Consider the following 23,781-nt stretch of genomic DNA (forward strand, 5'->3'; position numbering starts at 1 on the left):
GGCTTCGAGGATGACTTTGATCTGGTCATACTTCTTCTTGAGCTCGTCCGTCAGATCCTCGTACGTGACTGGCGTGCCGTCCGCCATCTCAGATGTAGATGGCGATGTGGTTGATGTAGAAGCTTGTCCCACCGGGCGTGCCAGAATGTGTTGTCGTCAGAAACCCACCGGCGGGCAGCGACAGGCAACACCGTAGAGCCGGGAACAACCTAGAGCTGCGGCTGGCTGAGGTCCCTCCGAGCGACGGCCCGCAAAGCCTTCTGGTCACACGTCCGATGCTGATGCAAGGGCGTGCCACCTGACCTATACCTGGTCAGGAAGGTGATGGAGATGCCTCGCTTAGTTTCCTGCATGGCATACACGTAAACATTAAATACGAGCCTCGATCGGCTCTCAGGTTATCCTGTGAATCGGCTCAGGGAGCCGATCCACCCATGATTCGTACGAGGTGCACGAATATATGGTGGTCCTGCTTGATCAAGATAAAGCTAATGAGATCTACGACGATTTAGGGTTTTCACCGCATAATCGGATCATCCTACTCACGGTTGGGCCTCGCGGCCACGCACGGTGATCGTAAGCCGATCCTAAACAAGGCCTAAAAACCAACACAAGGTTGATCCCCGGAACATCCTGTTTAGGGCCAACGAACGACACCCTACGTGCCGCTGGATCCTCCACCCCTTTGTAAGGCCTAACTATTGCAGATATTAAACTAATCCTTGTAGAACAAGGAGCAATCGTAACGGATCAGATCTACTAAATAATGATCAAGGGTGCCGCCCCACACCTAAGATAGGTGTGAGGGCGGCTAGACATGCAAGGGTTGCACTACGATAGCATGTTACGCGAAGAACTATGCTAACCCTAACACATCTATGATAACTACGCTGCTCGCCATCAACAAGGCTTCAGTACGAGCAACGCATGAACAACGTGGAGCTTGTGCTGCCTAGATCGCAAGATGCGATCTAGGCAGCATGTCGCTTACCGGTAGGAACCCTCGAGACGAAGGAGTTGGCGATGCGCCGAGATTGATTTGTTGGTTGAATGTTGGTTGTTGTTTATTCCATAAACCCTAGATACATATTTATAGTCCAGCGGACTTTCTAATTTAGGCGTGCACCTAACCGTGCACGGGTAAAACTCTATCTAAGATACGAACTATTATATTACAGATATATGGGCAATCTAGCCCAACTTTGCATATAAGGCCGATCTACGTATTTTCTTCGTATATAATCTTCAAGCCCATCTTGATCGTGGCCCACCTCTGACTTGGTCAAATTTTGGTGATAACAGACACCATAAATAAGTGGGGCCCCATGACTGCTCTCCCTTCGTCTCCTCCCGTGTGATCCCTCTTCCTCCGATTCCCGACCTTGCGGAAAATAAAAATGAAATGAAAAAGTTTCACTGGACGGGCAAACACATGTGCTGCCTAGTAATAATAATAAAAACGTAAAAAAAATCGACCTACGAATCTATTGATAAGTTAAACTAGGGTTCTGCACAGTACTACGGATCAATTTCAGAAAATGCAACTACGGGGTTCGATTTTGGCCTGCTAATATAAAATTAAATAATCTGAACTAGTATTCCTCTAAAAAATCATTTTGGTATGCATCGTTTGGTACTTTTGATAGCAAGAGTGCTTACTCCCTCTGTTAGCAAATAGTCTTCCTTTTCATGTTTATGAAGTCAAGCATGAAGAGAAGTGGTTTTGGGTTTCAAACATGGAAATTTCAAAAACCTCCCAAAAAACTTCAGTCGAGTGACTAAGAAGGATACAAGCTTCCCTTTTCATTTTCATGTTTTAAACTTGTTTAAATTATCTTGGTCAAATCACATAGTCTTCTTATGTCATATAGTAAGCAAAGCACATAGTCTTCTTATGTCATATAGTAAGCATTAAAATTGATAAACAAGGTCTAGACATATTCAAACTAGACAAATCATGTATCTACCCCTAACCGCTAAATTCTGTCTTATGAAGTCAAGCATGAAGAGAAGTGGTTTTGGGTTTCAAACATGTAAATTTCAAGAACATCCCAAAAGCTTCATTTTAGAGTGACTACGAAGGATCCATGATTACCTTTTCATTTTCTTGTTTTAAACTTGTTTAAATATTGGTCAAACCTATGATTTGACCAAAAGATTCAAATGGGCATAACAATTCAGAAAAAATCAAGAGAATGAAAAAACAAAGGACATAGCATTCTTATGTCATATATATAGTAAGCATTCAAGTTGATAAACAAGGCCTATACATATTCAAACCAGAAAATCATGTATATATCTAGCCCTAACTTAACCCTAATTAAACTCTGTCTTATGAAGTCAAGCATGCATGAAGAGAAGTGGTTTTGGTCTCAAACATGGAAATTTCAAAAACCCTCGCAATAGTTTTGGAGTGACTAAGAAGGATAGATGCTTAATTTTTCATATTCATGATTTGAACTTGTTCAAATCTTGGCCAAACCTAGAATTTGACCAAGATTCAAATGGGCATAAAAATTCAAAAAATCAAAAAATATATGAAAAACCAAGGTCTTATTATGTCATATATATAGTAATCATAAAAAAGGTCTCTAGACATATTCAAAACATACAAATCATGTATCTACCACCTAACCCTAAACTCTGTCTTATGAACTCAAGCATGAAGAGAAGTGGTTTTGGGTTTCAAACATGGAAATTTCAAAAAAAAACCAAAAACTTCATTTTAGAGTGACTAAGAAGGATACAAGCTTCCCTTTTCATTTTCATGTTTTAAACTTGTTTAAATCTTGGCCAAACCTAGGATTTGACCAAAAGATTCAAATGGGCATAAAAATTCAGAAAAAAATCAAAAGAATGAAAAACAAAGGACATAGCATTCTTATGTCATATATATATATAGTAAGCATTATTCAAGTTGATAAACAAGGTCTAGACATATTCAAACCAAAAAATCATGTATATATCTACCCCTAACCCTAAACTCTGTCTTATGAAGGCAAGCATGCAGGAAGAGAAGTTGTTTTTGGTTTCAAACATGGAAATTTCAAAAACCCTCCCAACAAGAGCTACATTTTAGAGTGGCTGAGAAGCATACATGCTCACTTTTTCATATTCATGTTTTAAACTTATTCAAATCTTGGTGAAACCTAGGATTTGACCAAGATTCAAATGGGTATAAAAATTCAAATACTGGTTTGTCTAGTTTGAATATGTCTAGACCTTGTTTATCAACTTGATTGCTTACTACATGACATAAGAAGACTATATAATTTGTTTTTTATTTTTCAGATTTTTTTAATTTTTCTACCCATTTGAATCTTGGTCAAATCCTAGGTGTCTGACCATGATTTAAACAAGTTTAAAACATGAATATGAAAAATTAAGCATCTATCCTTCTTAAGTCACTCCAAAATGTAACTCTTGGGAGGTTTTTTGAAATTTCCATGTTGAAACAAAAAACCACTTCTCTTCATGCTAGACTTTCATAAAATTGACCGAGTTTAGGGTTAGGTGGTAGATACATGATTTGTCTTGTTTGAATATGTCCAAACCTTGTTTATCAACTTGAATGCTTACTATATGACATAAGAATGCTTACCATATGTTTGAATTTTAAAAGCATATAGTCTTCTTATGTCATATAGTAAGCATTCAAGTTGATAAACAATGTTTGGACGTATTCAAACCAGACAAATCATGTATCTACGCCCTAACCCTAATCTCGGTCGATTTTATGAGAGTCAAGCATGAAGAGAAGTGGTTTTTGGTTTCAAACATGGAAATTTCAAAAACCCTCCCAAGAGTTACATTTTGGAGTGACTTAAGAATGATAGATGCTTAATTTTCCATATTCATGTTTTAAACTTGTTTAAATCATGGTCAAACCTAGGATTTGACCAAGATTCAAATGGGCAGAAAATTTAAAAAAATAGAAAATGAAAAACCAAAGTACATAGTCTTCATATTATGTCATGTAGCTAGTAAGCATTCAATTTGATAAACAAGGTCTAGACATATTCAAACTAGACAAACCATGTATCTACCCCCTAACCCCTAAACTTTGTCTGATGAAGTCTAGCATGAAGAGAAGTGGTTTTGGGTTTCAAACATGGAAATTTCAAAAACCTCCCAAAAAAGTTCCATTTTCGAGTGACTAAGAAGGATACAAGCTTCCCTTTTCATTTTCATGTTTTAAACTTATTTAAATTATCTTGGTCAAATCACATAGTCTTCTTATGTCATATAGTAAGCAAAGCACATAGTCTTCTTATGTCATATAGTAAGCATTAAAATTGATAAACAATGTCTAGACATATTCAAACTAGACAAATCATGTATCTATCCCTAACCCCTAAATTCTGTCTTATGAAGTCAAGCATGAAAAGAAGTCGTTTTGGGTTTCAAACATGGAAATTTCAAGAACATCCAAAAAGCTTCATTTTAGAGTGACTAAGAAGGATCCATGATTACCTTTTCATTTTCTTGTTTTAAACTTGTTTAAATATTGGTCAAACCTATGATTTGACCAAAAGATTCAAATGGGCATAACAATTTAAAAAAAATCTAGAGAATGAAAAAACAAAGGACATAGCATTCTTATGTCATATATATAGTAAGCATTCAAGTTGATAAACAAGGTCTAGACATATTCAAACCAGAAAATCATGTATATATCTACCCCTAACCCTAAACTCTGTCTTATGAAGTCAAGCATGCATGAAGAGAAGTGTTTTTGGTTTGAAACATGGAAATTTCAAAAACCCTCCCAAGAGTTTTGGAGTGACTAAGAAGGATAGATGCTTAATTTTTCATATTCATGATTTAAACTTGCAAATACGAGCGATGCATCCAGAAGAAACACTCGTCCCCTCCCCGCATGATTTTGCCCTACCTAAATTTGAAGTCAAGCCAAAGGTGGTTCAAAAAAGGCAATCAAAAGGCATGGATTGTTCATCATTTTCTACATAGCTAGGGAAAATACCATACTGCCATACTAGTGTTTTAGAAAATAGCCCTTCAAATAGTTTGGCAACATGTTTATCAACTTTAATGCTTACTATGTGACATAAGAAAACTATTTGATTTGGTTTTTCATTTTTCTGTTTATTTTTATTTTTTTGCCCATTTGAATCTTGGTCAAATCCTTGGTTTGACCAAGATTTAGACAAGTTTAACACGTGAAAACGAATAAGTAAGCATGGATGCTTCTTAGTCACTCCAAAATGTACCAACTGATAGATATGTTAACTTTGCTTCATGGATGTAAATGAGTTAACTTGGATTTCCTACCCTTTGAATCCATAGGAAACTTTGTTCTAATGCCCTATAATAATCAATCGAGTTTTTACACCAACAGGTCTGTCACTTACGTGTGGTGCCCATGCGTGAGGTCCCACACTTAAGTGAGCACAAGTCACGTGCAATAGGTACGCAAACTCCCACCCATCTTCTTTGTCAAGAGAAGACGCATCAGGAATTCAGGATGCGTACTGGACATCTCTGGGTCCTTCAGGATCCTTCGGTTGTCCCTCTCATAAAAAAAATCTCTCTCATTCTCGGCCTCGCTCGAGCGCTCGCTCGCTCGCACCTCCTGCTCACTGACAAACCCTGCAGAACAGTCAACATCATCACCCGAAAAAGGGGAGACACCATAATGCTCTCCCTTCTTCTCTCCTTCCGAGCGATCCCTGTTCCTCCGAGTTTCACTCGACGGTCAAACACACATGTGCTGCATAGTATGCACTATGTGTGCTATAACTTGTATGTCTTTCAAATTTGAACCAAATTTGAATAAGTTTGAAATATTTGAAAAGGGGCTTTTGGCTTAAACGTTTGAAACCAAAAACCACTTCTCTTCATGCATGCTTGACTTCATAAGACATAGTTTAGCTAGGGTTAGGGGGTAGATACATGATTTTCCTGGTTTGAATATGTCTAGACCTTGTTTATCAACTTAATTGAATGCTTACTATATGACATAAGAAGACTATGTGCCTTGGTTTTTCATTTTTTGATTTTTTTTAAATTATGTCCATTTGAATCTTGGTCAAATCCTAGGTTTGACCATGGTTTAAACAAGTTTAAATCATGAATATGAAAAATTAAGCATCGATCCTTCTTAGTCACTCCAAAATGTAGCTCTAGGGAGGGTTTTTGAAATATCCATGTTTGAAACCAAAAACCACTTCTCTTCATCCATGCTTGAGTTCATAAGACAGAGTTTAGGGTTAGGGGTAGATATATACATGATTTTCTGGTTTGAATATGTCTAGACCTTGTTTATCAACTTGAATGCTTACTATATATATGACATGAGAATGCTATGTCCTTTGGTTTTTCATTCTTTTGATTTTTTTCTGAATTTCTATGCCCATTTGAATATTTTGGTCAAATCCTAGGTTTGGCCAAGATTTAAACAAGTTTAAAACATGAAAATGAAAAGGGAAGCTTGTATCCTTCTTAGTCACTCTAAAATGAAGATTTTGGGAGGTTTTTGAAATTTCCATGTTTGAAACCCAAAACTACTTCTCTTCATGCTAGACTTCATAAGACAGAGTTTAGGGGTTAGGGGGTAGATACTGGTTTGTCTAGTTTGAATATGTCTAGACCTTGTTTATCAACTTGAATGCTTACTACATGACATTAGAAGACTATATACTTTGGTTTTTCATTTTTCTGATTTTTTTTAAATTTTCTACCCATTTGAATCTAGGTCAAATCCTAGGTGTTTGACCATGATTTAAACAAGTTTAAAACATGAATATGAAAAATTAAGCATCTATCCTTCTTAAGACACTCCAAAATGTAACTCTTGGGAGTTTTTTTTTTGAAATTTCCATGTTTGAAACCAAAAACCACTTCTCTTCATGCTAGACTTTCATAAAATCGACCGAGCTAGTTGAGGGTTAGGTGGTAGATACATGATTTGTCTGGTTTGAATATGTCCAAACCTTGTTTATCAACTTGAATGCTTACTATATGACATAAGAATGCTTACCATATGTTTGAATTTTAAAAGCATATAGTCTTCTTATGTCATATAGTAAGCATTCAAGTTCATAAATAATGTTTGGACATATTCAAACCACACAAATCATGTATCTACCCCCTAACCCTAATCTCGGTCGATTTTATGAAAGTCAAGCATGACGAGAAGTGGTTTTTGGTTTCAAACATGGAAATTTCAAAAACCCTCCCAAGAGTTACATTTTGGAGTGACTTAAGAAGGATAGCTGCTTAATTTTTCATATTCATGTTTTAAACTTGTATAAATCATGGTCAAACCTAGGATCTGACCAAGATTCAAATGGACAGAAAATGAAAAAACAGCAAAATGAAAAACCAAAGTACATAGTCTTCTTATGTCATGTAGCTAGTAAGCATTCAATTTGATAAACAAGGTCTAGACATATTCAAACTAGCCAAACCATGTATCTACCCCCTAGCCCCTAAACTCTGTCTTATGAAGTCTAGCATGAAGAGAAGTGGTTTTGGGTTTCAAACATGGAAATTTCAAAAACACTCCCAAAAACTTCATTTTAGAGTGACTAAGAAGGATACATGCTTCCATTTTCATTTTCATGTTTTAAACTTGTTTAAATCTTGGTCCCAACCTACGATTTGACCAAAACGTTCAAATGGGCATAAAAATTCAAAAAAAATCAAAATAATGAAAAACCTAGGATTTGACCAAGATTCAAATGGGCATAAAATTTAAAAAAAATGAAAAATGAAAAACCAAGGCACGTAGTCTTCTTATGTCATATAGTAAGCATTCAATTAAGTTGATAAACAAGGTCTAGACATATTCAAACCAGGAAAATCATGTATCTACCCCTAACCCTAGCTAAACTCTGTCTTATGAAGTCAAGCATGCATGAAGAGAAGTGGCTTTTGGTTTCAAACATGGAAAATTCAAAAACCTCCCAAAAGCTTCATTTTGGAGTGACTAAGAAGGATCTATAGGAAACTATGTACTAATACTGTATAATAATCACCCGAGTTATTAGAGCAACAAGTCTATCACTTACGTGTGGTTCCCATGCGTGAGGTCCCACACTTCAGTGAGCACAAGTCACGTACGCTAGGTAAGCAAACTCCCAGCCATATTCTTTGTCAAGCGAGATGCATCAAGACTCTCTCTCTATCTCCAATTATCCACCTCTGTTGGCTGCCGGTTTTGGCAGGGCGTTTCTAGCTCAGCTCGGAGGCCATGGTGTGCAGGCTCTTTAGCCATGGCGATTTGGTCGCGCCAAGTGGTTCGTGCCCGGCTGCGACGAGGATCAATCCGGACGGTGGCTGTTAAGGACCCGATCGCATTTCTTGCTTTCAGCCTGGGGTCTACCATGTAAATCTTAGGGATTTAGATGTAATTTCCTATTTATTTTGTGTCATGCTGTAAACTGCTCTCTGATGCGTATTGGAAATTTGGGTCCTTCAGGATCGTTCGGTTGTCCCTCCAACAAAAAAAAACATCTCTCTCATTCTCGGCCTCGCTCGCTCGCACCCTCTGCGCACTGACAACCCTGCACAACAGTCAAATCACCCGACAAAATGTAGACACCATAAATAAGTGGGCCCCCGTGACTGCTCTCCCTTCATCTCCTCCCGTGTGATCCCTCTTCCTCCGATTCCCGACCTTGCGGAAAATAAAAATGAAATGAAAGAGTTTCACTGGACGGGCAAACACATGTGCTGCCTAGTAATAATAATAAAAACGTAAAAAAATTCGACCTACGAATCTATTAATAAGTTAAACTAGGGTTCTGCACAGTACTACGGATCAATTTCAGAAAATGCAACTACGGGGTTCGATTTTGGCCTGCTAATATAAAATTAAATAATCTGAACTAGTATTCCTCTAAAAAATCATTTTGGTATGCATCGTTTGGTACTTTTGATAGCAAGAGTGCTTACTCCCTCCGTTAGCAAATAGTCTTCCTTTTCATGTTTATGAAGTCAAGCATGAAGAGAAGTGGTTTTGGGTTTCAAACATGGAAATTTCAAAAACCTCCCAAAAAACTTCATTCGAGTGACTAAGAAGGATACAAGCTTCCCTTTTTATTTTCATGTTTTAAACTTGTTTAAATTATCTTGGTTAAATCACATAGTCTTCTTATGTCATATAGTAAGCAAAGCACATAGTCTTCTTATGTCATATAGTAAGCATTAAAATTGATAAACAATGTCTAGACATATTCAAACTAGACAAATCATGTATCTACCCCTAACCCCTAAATTCTGTCTTATGAAGTCAAGCATGAAAAGAAGTCGTTTTGGGTTTCAAACATGGAAATTTCAAGAACATCCCAAAAGCTTCATTTTAGAGTGACTAAGAAGGATCCATGATTACCTTTTCATTTTCTTGTTTTAAACTTGTTTAAATATTGGTCAAACCTAGGATTTGACCAAAAGATTCAAATGGGCATAAAAAATCAGAAAAAAAATCAAGAGAATGAAAAAACAAAGGACATAGCATTCTTATGTCATATATATAGTAAGCATTCAAGTTGATAAACAAGGCCTATACATATTCAAACCAGAAAATCATGTATATATCTACCCCTAACTTAACCCTAATTAAACTCTGTCTTATGAAGTCAAGCATGCATGAAGAGAAGTGGTTTTGGTCTCAAACATGCTTGACTCTTTTGTCATATAGTAAGCATTCAAGTTGATAAACCATGTTTGGACGTATTCAAACCAAACAAATCATGTATCTACGCCCTAACCCTAATCTCGGTCGATTTTATGAGAGTCAAGCATGAAGAGAAGTGGTTTTTGGTTTCAAACATGGAAATTTCAAAAACCCTCCCAAGAGTTACATTTTGGAGTGACTTAAGAATGATAGATGCTTAATTTTTCATATTCATGTTTTAAACTTGTTTAAATCATGGTCAAACCTAGGATTTGACCAAGATTCAAATGGGCATAAAATTTAAAAAAATAGAAAATGAAAAACCAAAGTACATAGTCTTCTTATTATGTCATGTAGCTAGTAAGCATTCAATTTGATAAACAAGGTCTAGACATATTCAAACTAGAAAAACCATGTATCTACCCCCTAACCCCTAAACTTTGTCTTATTAAGTCTAGCATGAAGAGAAGTGGTTTTGGGTTTCAAACATGGAAATTTCAAAAACCTCCCAAAAAAGTTCCATTTTCGAGTGACTAAGAAGGATACAAGCTTCCCTTTTTATTTTCATGTTTTAAACTTATTTAAATTATCTTGGTCAAATCACATAGTCTTCTTATGTCATATAGTAAGTAAAGCACATAGTCTTCTTATGTCATATAGTAAGCATTAAAATTGATAAACAATGTCTAGACATATTCAAACTAGACAAATCATGTATCTACCCCTAACCCCTAAATTCTGTCTTATGAAGTCAAGCATGAAAAGAAGTCGTTTTGGGTTTCAAACATGGAAATTTCAAGAACATCCCAAAAGCTTCATTTTAGAGTGACTAAGAAGGATCCATGATTACCTTTTCATTTTCTTGTTTTAAACTTGTTTAAATATTGGTCAAACCTATGATTTGACCAAAAGATTCAAATGGGCATAACAATTCAAAAAAAATCTAGAGAATGAAAAAACAAAGGACATAGCATTCTTATGTCATATATATAGTAAGCATTCAAGTTGATAAACAAGGTCTAGACATATTCAAACCAGAAAATCATGTATATATCTACCCCTAACCCTAAACTCTGTCTTATGAAGTCAAGCATGCATGAAGAGAAGTGTTTTTGGTTTCAAACATGGAAATTTCAAAAACTCTCCCAAAGAGTTTTGGAGTGACTAAGAAGGATAGATGCTTAATTTTTCATATTCATGATTTAAACTTGCAAATACGAGCGATGCATCCAAAAGAAACACTCGTCCCCTCCCCGCATGATTTTGCCCTACCTAAATTTGAAGTCAAGCCAAAGGTGGTTCAAAAAAGGCAATCAAAAGGCATGGATTGTTCATCATTTTCTACATAGCTAGGGAAAATACCATACTGCCATACTAGTGTTTTAGAAAATAGCCCTTCAAATAGTTTGGCAACATGTTTATCAACTTTAATGCTTACTATGTGACATAAGAAAACTATTTGATTTGGTTTTTCATTTTTCTGTTTTTTTTATTTTTCTGCCCATTTGAATCTTGGTCAAATCCTTGGTTTGACCAAGATTTAGACAAGTTTAACACGTGAAAACGAATAAGTAAGCATGGATGCTTCTTAGTCACTCCAAAATGTACCAAATGATAGATATGTTAACTTTGCTTCATGGATGTAAATGAGTTAACTTGTATTTCCTACCCTTTGAATCCATAGGAAACTTTGTTCTAATGCACTATAATAATGAATCGAGTTTTTACACCAACAGGTCTGTCACTTACGTGTGGTGCCCATGCGTGAGGTCCCACACTTCAGTGAGCACAAGTCACGTGCAATAGGTACGCAAACTCCCAGCCATCTTCTTTGTCAAGAGAAGACGCTCAGGAATTCAGGATGCGTACTGGACGTCTCTGGGTCCTTCAGGATCCTTCGGTTGTCCCTCTCATAAAAAAAATCTCTCTCATTCTCGGCCTCGCTCGAGCGCTTGCTCGCTCGCACCTCCTGCTCACTGACAAACCCTGCACAACAGTCAACATCATCACCCGAAAAAGGGGAGACACCATAATGCTCTCCCTTCTTCTCTCCTTCCGAGCGATCCCTCTTCCTCCGAGTTTCACTCGACGGGCAAACACACATGTGCTGCATAGTAATACTAAAAAGGTACTGTAGAAAAATCGATATACGAATCTATAATTAAATAGGTTAAACTAGGGTTTTGCCCAGTTCTATAGATCAATGTTCAAAAAAAATCCAACTACGGGGTTCAAACAACACGATTCTAATCCAAGATTTTTTTCAACCTCATCCAAATGGCCTCAAACTATAGGGTTAGCATCAAGTGCAGTATGTGTGAAAATGTATGCACTATGTGTGCTATAACTTGTATGTCTTTCAAATTTGAACCAAATTTGAATAAGTTTGAAATATTTCAAAAAGGGGCTTTTGGCTTAAACGTTTGAAACCAAAAACCATTTCTCTTCATGCATGCTTGACTTCATAAGACATAGTTTAGCTAGGGTTAGGGGGTAGATACATGATTTTCCTGGTTTGAATATGTCTAGACCTTGTTTATCAACTTGAATAATGCTTACTATATATATGACATAAGAATGCTATGTCCTTTGGTTTTTCATTCTTCTGATTTTTTTCTGAATTTCTATGCCCATTTGAATCTTTTGGTCAAATCCTAGGTTTGGCCAAGATTTAAACAAGTTTAAAACATGAAAATGAAAAGGGAAGCTTGTATCCTTCTTAATCACTTCTAAAATGAAGATTTTGGGAGGTTTTTGAAATTTCCATGTTTGAAACCCAAAACCACTTCTCTTCATGCTAGACTTCATAAGACAGAGTTTAGGGGTTAGGGGGTAGATACTGGTTTGTCTAGTTTGAATATGTCTAGACCTTGTTTATCAACTTGAATGCTTACGACATAAGAAGACTATATACTTTGGTTTTTCATTTTTCTGATTTTTTTAAATTTTCTACCCATTTGAATCTAGGTCAAATCCTAGGTGTTTGACCATGATTTAAACAAGTTTAAAACACGAATATGAAAAATTAAGCATCTATCCTTCTTAAGTCACTCCAAAATGTAACTCTTGGGAGTTTTTTTGAAATTTCCATGTTTGAAACCAAAAACCACTTCTCTTCATGCTAGACTTTCATAAAATCGAACGAGCTAGTTGAGGGTTAATTAGGTGGTAGATACATGATTTGTCTGGTTTGAATATGTCCAAACCTTGTTTATCAACTTGAATGCTTACTATATGACATAAGAATGCTTACCATATGTTTGAATTTTAAAAGCATATAGTCTTCTTATGTCATATAGTAAGCATTCAAGTTCATAAACAATGTTTGGACATATTCAAACCAGATAAATCATGTATCTAACCCCTAACCCTAATCTCGGTCGATTTTATGAAAGTCAAGCATGCATGACGAGAAGTGGTTTTTGGTTTCAAACATGGAAATTTCAAAAACCCTCCCAAGAGTTACATTTTGGTGTGACTTAAGAAGGATAGATGATTAATTTTTCATATTCATGTTTTAAACTTGTATAAATCATGGTCAAAACCTAGGATTTAACCAAGATTCAAATGGACAGAAAATGAAAAAACAACAAAATGAAAAACCAAAGTACATAGTCTTCTTATGTCATGTAGCTAGTAAGCATTCAATTTGATAAACAAGGTCTAGACATATTCAAACTAGACAAACCATGTATCTACCCCCTAACCCCTAAATTCTGTCTTATGAAGTCTAGCATGAAGAGAAGTGGTTTTGGGTTTCAAACATGGAAATTTCAAAAACCTCCCAAAAAACTTCATTTTCGAGTGACTAAGAAGGATACAAGCTTCCCTTTTCATTTTCATGTTTTAAACTTGTTTAAATTATCTTGGTCAAATCACATAGTCTTCTTATGTCATATAGTAAGCAAAGCACATATAGTCTTCTTATGTCATATAGTAAGCATTAAAATTGATAAACAAGGTCTAGACATATTCAAACTAGACAAATCATGTATCTACCCCTAACCGCTAAATTCTGTCTTATGAAGTCAAGCATGAAGAGAAGTCGTTTTGGGTTTCAAACATGTAAATTTCAAGAACACCCCAAAAGCTTCATTTTAGAGTGACTAAGAAGGATCCGTGATTACCTTTTCATTTTCTTATTTTAAACTTGTTTAAATATTGGTCAAACCTATGATTTGACCAAAAGATTCAAATGGGCATAACAATTCAAAAAAAATCAAGAGAATGAAAAAACAAAGGACATAACATTCTTATGTCATATATATAGTAAGCATTCAAGTTGATAAACAAGGCCTATACATATTCAAACCAGAAAATCATGTATATATCTACCCCTAACTTAACCCTAATTAAACTCTGTCTTATGAAGTCAAGCATGCATGAAGAGAAGTGGTTTTGGTCTCAAACATGGAAATTTCAAAAACCCTCCCAAGAGTTTTGGAGTGACTAAGAAGGATAGATGCTTAATTTTTCATATTCATGATTTAAACTTGTTCAAATCTTGGCCAAACCTAGAATTTGACCAAGATTCAAATGGGCATAAAAATTCAAAAAATCAAAAAAATATGAAAAACCAAGGTCTTATCATGTCATATATATAGTAATCATAATCAAGGTCTCTAGACATATTCAAAACATACAAATCATGTATCTACCACCTCTAACCCTAATCTCTGTCTTATGAACTCAAGCATGAAGAGAAGTGGTTTTGGGTTTCGAACATGGAAATTTCAAAAATATCCCAAAAACTTCATTTTAGAGTGACTAAGAAGGATACAAGCTTCCCTTTTCATTTTCATGTTTTAAACTTGTTTAAATCTGGGTTAAACCTAGGATTTGACCAAAAGATTCAAATGGGCATAAAAATTCAGAAAAAAATCAAAAGAATGAAAAACAAAGGACATAGCATTCTTATGTCATATATATAGTAAGCATTATTCAAGTTGATAAACAAGGTCTAGACATATTCAAACCATAAAATCATGTATGTATCTACCCCTAACCCTAAACTCTGTCTTATGAAGGCAAGCATGCAGGAAGAGAAGTTGTTTTTGGTTTCAAACATGGAAATTCAAAAACCTCCCACGAGCTTCATTTTGGAGTGACTAATTAAGAAGGATACATGCTTACTTTTTCATATTCATGTTTTAAACGTATTTAACTCTTTGGTCAAATTAACCTAGGATTTGACCAAAATTCAAATGGGCATAAAAATAAAAAAAATGAAAAATGAAAAACCAAAGCACATAGTCTTCTTATGTTATACATTAAGCATTCAAGTTGATAAACGTACAAAGGTCGATCTAGAGATATTCAAACCAGAAAAATCATGTATCTACCCCCTAACCGTAAACTCTGTCTTAATTAATTATGAAGTCAAGCATGAAGAGAAGTGGTATTGGGTTTCAAACATGTAAATTCCAAAAACCTCCCGACCACGAGCTTCATTTTGGAGTGACTAAGAATGATCGATTTTACTTAGGTATGTAGTATTGTACATCACAAATGTGAAATGAAACAGATGATGTCAATATCTATAAACCCTAAACCCTAATTATATTAAACCCCTAGACCCTAACACAAAACCTTGTATATAAACCATAAACCTATATATCACTACCAAAAAATGAGTCATGCGATTCAAATGTTTGGCATTGTTTTCTCGTAGCATGCAATGCTCCCACACACACTTATGGGTAAGCGAGGCCTCAAACACATGGTGCAAAAAAATTTGCAGGGTTCTTGTCTTAAAAATAGAAGTGTATATATGCCATGTTTATTTGGTATTATCCATAGAGGTATTATGAACCACACATGATATGACTATACATGCTTTGTTTCGATCTTTTCTATCAAGCCCCACAATAACTTATTAATTCGGCTTGTTTTGAAATTTAGATACGTCGAGCAATCTCATGATGCTCTCGCCCTTCTTGTTTTAATTTGTTCTAGTAGGAGGGTGCAGTGCATGTGTTTGGCCATTATTATATAAAATGTACTTGGCTCGATCCACACATTCAGGTCACACACCCATGTATTTTTTAAATTATTAGTTTGATCTGTACTTCATCTACACACTGTATCAAATTTGCATTTTATCGGATTTAGCCCAAGAAATTGTATATATATGGATGCACATTGAGATAATTCATGAAACCTTGGAAATGGTCATCCTGTCATGCATGTTTCCCCGCGAATGAAAACTTGATTGGTGGTAGACAAGCAAAAACACATTTACGGGCGACAACCCAAAATGCACATATTTTGCAAAGTATTCATGCGTGCATGATGAAAAGTTCAAATATATACATAAAATTGGGCCATGATTCAAAAGTCTGGCATGGTTTTTGTGTAGTGGTATGATGTCTACGCCCCCTCCTTTTCCTGTAGACAGTGTTGGGCCTCCAAGAGCAGAGGTTTGTAGAACAGCAGCAAGTTTCCCTTAAGTGGATCACCCAAGGTTTATCGAACTCAGGGAGGAAGAGGTCAAAGATATCCCTCTCATGCAACCCTGCAACCACAAAGCAAGAAGTCTCTTGTGTCCCCAACACACCTAATAGGTGTACTAGTTCGGCGAAGAGATAGTGAAATACAGGTGGTATGAATATATATGAGCAGTGGCAACGGTGCCAGAAAATAGCTTGCTGGAGTGTAGTTGATGGTGGTAGTATTGCAGCAGTAGTAACGCAGTAAAACAGTAAACAAGCAGCGATAGCAGTATTTAGGAACAAGGCCTAGGGATTACACTTTCACTAGTGGACACTCTCAACATTGATCACATAACAGAATAGATAAATGCATACTCTACACTCTTGTTGGATGATGAACACATTGCGTAGGATTACACGAACCCTCAATGCCGGAGTTAACAAGCTCCACAATTCAATGTTCATATTTAAATAACCTTAGAGTGCATGAAAGATCAATTCGACTAAACCAAGTACTAGCATAGCATGCACACTGTCACCTTCATGCTATGTAGGAGGAATAATACACATCAATACTATCATAGCAATAGTTAACTTCATAATCTACAAGAGATCATAATCATAGCATAAACCAAGTACTAACACGGATGCACACACTGTCACCATTACACCGTGCAGGAGGAATAAAACTACTTTAATAACATCACTAGAGTAGCACATAGATAAATTGTGATACAAAACACATTGCAATCATAAAGAGATATAAATAAGCACTTCACTATGCCATTCATAACAGTGAATAAGTATTCTGTGAAATATAGCCTAAGAGACCCACACGGTGCACACACTGTCACCTTTACACACGTGGGACAAGGAGTCTCCGGAGATCACATAAGTAAAATTCACTTGACTAGCATAACGACATCTAGATTACAAGCATCATCATATGAATCTCAATCATGTAAGGCAGCTCATGAGATTATTGTATTGAAGTACATAGGAGAGAGATGAACCTCATAGCTACCGGTACAGCCCCGAGCCTCGATGGAGAACTACTCCCTCCTCATGGGAGCAGCAGCGGTGATGAAGATGGCGGTGGAGATGGCAGCGGCGTCGATGGAGAAGCCTTCCGGGGGCACTTCCCCGTTCCGGCGGCGTGCCGGAACAGAGACTCCTGTCCCCCAGATCTTGGCTTCGCGATGGCGGCGGCTCTGGAAGGTTTCTGTGGGTTTCGTCGAACGTCTCAGGGTTTTCGCGACGGAGGCTTTAAATAGGCGGAAGGGCAAGGTCGGTGGACTTACGGGGCCCACACTATAGGGGGGCGCGGCCCCCCCTTGGCCGCGCCGGCCTAGGGTCTGGTGGCCCTGTGCCCCCTCTCTGGCGGTTCTCGTGTGTTCTGGATGCTTCCGGGCAAAATAGGAACCTGGGCGTTGATTTCGTCCAATTCCGAGAATATTTCGTTACTAGGATTTCTGAAACCAAAAACAGCAGAAAACAGGAACTGGCACTTCGGCATCTCGTCAATAGGTTAGTTCCAGAAAATGCATAAAAATGACATAAAGTATGCATAAAACATGTAGGTATCATCAATAATGTGGCATGGAACATAAGAAATTATCGATACGTCGGAGACGTATCATGGTACGAAGCTCACATGCATGTGGGAGGAAATTTAGTTGGACGAAGTCCAACATGGTGCCAATCTAATTGAGGGTTCTTCTCTAAAACACTGGTATGGCATGTTTGGTATTTTCCCTATATATATGTACAAAATGATGAATAATCCATGTTTTTAGATTGCCTTTTTTGAATCACGTGTGCCTTGATTTCAAATCTAGGTCAAATCACTGGGGGAGGGGGATGAATGTGTTTCTTTTTGATGCATCGCTCGTATTTCTGAGTTTTTTTTTGGGTCCCACAAATTCAGGGTAGCATCACCCCCCTCCCTTCCCGCAGTAAAAGTTTTAAGCGAGTAGTAGAATGGCATGACCAACTAGTTTCAAGTAAAAGTTTGAATATAACCAAAATATACCAATTGATTGATGAGTTAACTTGGCTTCATGGAAAAAATAATGTCTTGTAAATGAGATAACTTGGCTTTCCTACCCTTGGATCCATAGGAAACTATGGAGTACTAATACATTATAATAATCACTCGAGTACACCAACTGGTCTGTCACTTACGTGTGGTTCCCATGCGTGAGGTCGCACACTTCAGTGAGCACAGGTCATGTGTCCACCAGTCTAGAGGCTCCAGTTAAAAGAAGAGCCCTCTATAAAGAAACATCAATCTCCATAAACATCAATCTCCCATCTCAGTTCTCAGCTTTTCACTGCCCCCCCCTCGCTCGCGCCGCCGCCGCCACAACCCCCCGCGCCCCTTTCCGATCCCTCATCAGATCTTAGACTATGGAGTTGCATGTGCCGAAGAAGCAGCCTCTGAAGCCGACGATCCAGTGCATCAACGACTGGTGCGGGAGGGAGTTCCCTTACAACGAGGAAGACAAGCACATGATGGCGTGCCCGCACGGCTCTTGCTTCTGCACGCACCCCGGCTGCGAATTCGCCGATTCGCAGGTACCGTTCATCCTACACCTCAGAGAAGCCCACTTGACCATTGTGGATAGGTTCCCGTACGACGAGGACTTCGGATTGGTTCATCTGAAGGTGCCGGCACCGGGCTCGCCAAAACGACAGTTCATCGGATACGGGACGGATGGCGCAGTGTTCGTCTTGCACATCCACCCATGCTGCATGGACACCGCGGTATCCTTCGTGTGCGTCAGGCCGGCGGCGTGCAACTTGCCCGGGTATAGGGTGACGATGTGGGCGAACGGCCCGCCGATGCCGGGGCCTCGTAAGCTTACCGGGGAACACTTGTTTGACGTGGTGAAGGCGGTATTAGAGCCGACGAGCAGCCCGACTCCGGGCACAGTTTCTTTGGGAGATGTCACTTCGTTCCTCTCGGTGCCACCGCGGTACCTGTGCGGCAATGAATCATCGAAGCAGCTGACTATCTATTTGCGCATCGATAAGGAGTGAGTGAACATAACACTACCCTCAATCTTATTGGGACGATGCTAATGCGGATTTAAGTAATGCTGAATTAATTTGTTTTTCTTGTGACAGGGCGATTAGCAAGGAGAAGAGGATCTCCGTGCACAGCTAGCGACCTATATCTCGGTGTCCACCAAGTGTCCCTGAGTTGGAGATCTTGTTCTGCCTCTTCTTTTGATGTTTATATTGCTTCATCACCGTAACAGGAAGGGTGTGTCTGGGGCTTCCAGCTTCAAAGTACTCAGTACAAGGACTAAAAGAGACGTTTTGCTGATGGTTCTTGTCAGGACGGCCGTAGTGTTGGAGGTGGTCATCTACTTCGGTGGGGAAGGACCTGATTGATGTTCCAATCTTTACTACTTAGACCTTTATCTAAAAATGTTGAGGGATTGGATGTATTTTATGTTTACCATGAATTAGTCTATGTAATATGTAACCCAATTCGCCGATTAATGCAACTCTGGATCCTTCACTGTCATACGACTACTAAAACAAAATAAATAAACAGGCATTTTAAGTTTAATGCACATTTAATCAAGCCACATAATGTTGGCGTACTTGGAAGCAATCGGGTTTACTATTGTTGGCATGTGTGGTACAATTTCATGGGGCAATACCCAATCTAGCTTGTTCAATTACATTACATGAAGTAATTAAAATATGGATGCCTAGAATCATTCACTTCCGTACATTGCGATGGCTTATAGCGGTTTCTATGACCAATCTACATCACAAATCTAGTTCAAATTTGATCTATTTTTATGAACAAAATTGGAAACTCTACTTGGCATTTTCGTTTATTATGACCAGATGCACATATGTAGCGATTCATTTTCTTTTCAAATCGCCATACCATTTCCTCGTCAACTCTTCATCTTTTTTTAGTTTTAATGAATTTCCGTTGGTTGCATTCAATTTGCTTCAAATTCACCGGCTTCGCCATTTGTACAAATTGTTCATCTTTTCTTTGTAGTTTTGTCATGCATGGAGCATAACACCCTCCCATGGTAAAATCTGCATATTTTCTACCAAAACTCATGCCGAACTTTAAAGAACATGCAATTTTAAATTGACCAAAATTGGTTAAAACTCAACATAAGCCCACATATATTACAAACTCGAGAAATAATCAACATATATATCACCTAAATGGTCATCTTATGAAGTATGCCATGTTTCGAAATTGTTACCTTGAAAATTTGGCCCTTCTCTCAGGTAGCCACTTCACAATAAAGCTCACATAAAGCTCTTATTTTACACTAATAAAGTAGAATGTATTTTTGTGTGAAATGAAGTTGAATAAAATATATGTGAACTGTAAGATGGACATTGCTGCCAAAATTGGGGATAATTATTAGTAAGTTCATACTAATGTACAATGCAATCAACATGACCACACATGTGTAAGCAAGAAAATAAATCTTTTTTAAATTACCTTAAGGTTGTAAGTTTGTTATTTGTATAGCAATTTTATCTCATACGATGACTCAAGCTAGCACATTTTTTTTTTGAATTAGCTTCAATATTCTAGGACCCACCACATTCGTAAAATGGTAGTGCACAAAACACACACACACACACACACACACACACACACACACACATATATATATATATATATGCACACTTATTTCAATATTTAAACTATATTTTCTTCATTCAAATTTTCCGACCTGGCAATTTGAACATGTAGTTGAATTTTGAGTAAAACCGCTCACACGTCAAACATGAATCCAAATACGGTACAATTCGAGAAAATCTACACATCACATTTTGGCCAATATATATGGTATAATGCTTGTGAAAATGTAGACTATGAAACAGTCAACGTCATTTTTTTAGGTCATGGATGTCTTGGAGTTAGCCTCCCTTTAGTATATGAATTTGGATCACAATACAACAAATGCACCTCTGGACCCTGTCAGGCATTTCCCTTGTTATCTTTTCTTTTTACACATACTGTAACCATTGTTCAACGCGCAGTCCATCGGCTTGGGTGCTAGATGCTACCTCGGGAAGGTACCCTATCTTGCCCATTTGAGAACACACGTCTCTATAATTGCTCAGAAGCCCCGCGAGGGCACGATGGTCTTTTCTGGGTGTATGTAAGATTTAGCCTTGACCAGCCCTCCACGCTCCACCCTTCTTCTCTTTCTGTTGTCCTGGTAGCTAGTAACTAGACTTCACCAGCCTTCCACCCTAACTAGTAAAGTACCTCGCAAGCCATGGCTCCATTGAGCCGGGCGGCCCGGCGGCAGGATATCCTAGGGAAGACGATGAGGACTAGGACCACCGAGAAAAACTTGACATCTAGCCAGCTAGCGCGTCGTTGTATGGCCACTTATGATCGCCTGAGCATTCTCGCAGAGCAGTCTATCCTCTATTCGATGGAGAGCGAGCTAGTGGGCGAGGGTTCGTCCGGGTAGGTTTCTAGCGGCGTGTCCTCCAGTTCATTCTTATTTTCTAACTATTTTTTCCATTTATTTACATCTCACAGGGCCGGCGGTTCAAACGTCTCCCCGGTAACCACCACGACGGTGGCGCCCCAAGTCCGGTCGTTGGAAGCTGAGTTCGGCCCCGTTTCACGGCCAAGCCAGGTAGGCTGTATGCTTGTTTTTTTTATACTCCCTCCAATCCATTTTAATAGACTCAGATTTAGTACTCCCTCCGATTCATTTTATTTGACTCAAATTTAGTACTAGTACAACTTTGTACTAAATCCGAGTCAACTAAAAGGGATCAGAGGGAGAATACAACTTTACAAAATCCGTGTTAACTACTACTACAGAGTACTAAAAGGGATCGGATGGAGTAGTTTATGTAATCACGGCTTTCCTTTTAATTATGTGTTGATGAACACTGTGCTATTTGTGGAGCGTCCAAGTGATGTCCATTCCTGTATCAAGATCTGTGCTAGAAATTAGTAGTACTCCTATTTTTTGCGTGCAATTACTCATATATGAATTGGTTGGATTCTTTTTTTTCCATACAATGATCGTGCCAGCAAATGGAGGTGAACATGGCCCACATAGGCAGCCAGCTGGGGAATGAACTCTCCCTCACCCCGGAGTTTGAGCCTGTTCACGTAGATTTGGCGTCCGAGAACAAGATCTGCCTTTATCTTTAGCAAGGCATCAATACCTTTACTGCCGAGCTTGACAGGCTTAATGAGGAGAACCGCGTTTGTGTGGAATTGCATAACCAGAGCGTCACATTGATGAATGATGATGATGCAAAAACCACCATCAAGGGCGAGGGTTCATCCGGGTAAGTTTCTAGCGGGGTGTCCTTCAGTTGATTCTTATTTTCTAACCGTTTTTACATTTATTTACATCTCACAGGGCCGGCGGTTCAAATGTCTCCCCGGTAACCACAACGACGGTGGCGCCCCAAGTTCGGCCGTCCGAAGCTAAGTTCGGCCCCGTTTCCCGGCCAAGCCAGGTAGGCTGTATGCCTCTGTCCACTTGTTTTTTTATAGTTTATGTAATCACTGCTTTCCTATTAATTATGTGTTGATGAACCCTGTGGTATTTTTGGAGCGTCCGAGTGTTGTCCATTCCTTTATCAATATCCATGCTAGAAATTAGTAATCCTATTGTTTGCGGGTAATTAATACTCATATATGAATGGGTTGATTTCTTTTTTTTCATACAATGATTGTTGTAGCAAAAGGAGGAGAACAAGGCCCACATAGGCAGCCAGCTGGAGAATGAACACTCCCTCACCCTGGAGTGTGATCGTCTTCACAGAGTTTTGGCGTTGGAGAAGGAGATCTCCTTTTATCTTGCGCGATACGTCGACATGCTTAAGCAGCAGAACGCCTACTGGGTGGTACTGAACAACAAGAGCGTCACATGGATGGATACTGGAAGCAACCTCATCAAGTATCTCATGGAACAGAGGTTGAAATTAAAGCTCAAGAGGCAGATCTCGAGGGTGCTAATGCGCGGACAAACCGCCGTCCTTAAGGCGATTATCAAGGAGAAGGAGGATCTCCGTGCACAGCTAGCGACCTATATCTCGGTGTCCAGCAAGAGTTCCCCTGAGTAGGAGATCTTGTTCTGCCTCTTCTTTTGATGTTTATATTGCTTCATCACCTTAATATCGCCATGTGCTCGTAAAACTGCGAGTTAACTTTCTGTTGGTATGTTACACATTTGATTTGAACTTTGTGTTTTGCAATGCACAATTGATCAACTACTAATAAGTGTATATTAAAATGGCAGGATACTCTTTTTAGTGGCGAAAATTTTCCATTTGTTGCTATTGTAGCGAAGCTAAGCCCTTCAGAATCTTCCCTAACGTCAAGAAAACTTTCTAAAAACATAAGCATTTTGGAGGGCAACCTTGATGATATAGGCTATGAGGATGATCCTGGGTTGTGGTTCTTAGCGTGATCTGTAAATGGAAATGCTTCTTGTTCATACCTGAGGCTTTACTGAGGCTGCAAGATGTTCTCTAAGGACACTGTCAGTTATGTTCAGATAAGCTAGGGAAGAGATTACTGGTCTTGGAGCATATTGTCTTTCGTGGGATTGAATTATCCACTCAACATTGCAGTAAATCATGCATATTTCGATTTATATTTTGGTGGAGTTTCATTCGATTTGAATCATAGGTTTGTGAGCAAATATATATTTAGTTTAAACTAGT

Source organism: Lolium perenne, chromosome 6, assembly GCF_019359855.2.
Source record: "Lolium perenne isolate Kyuss_39 chromosome 6, Kyuss_2.0, whole genome shotgun sequence".
NCBI lineage: Eukaryota > Viridiplantae > Streptophyta > Magnoliopsida > Poales > Poaceae > Lolium > Lolium perenne.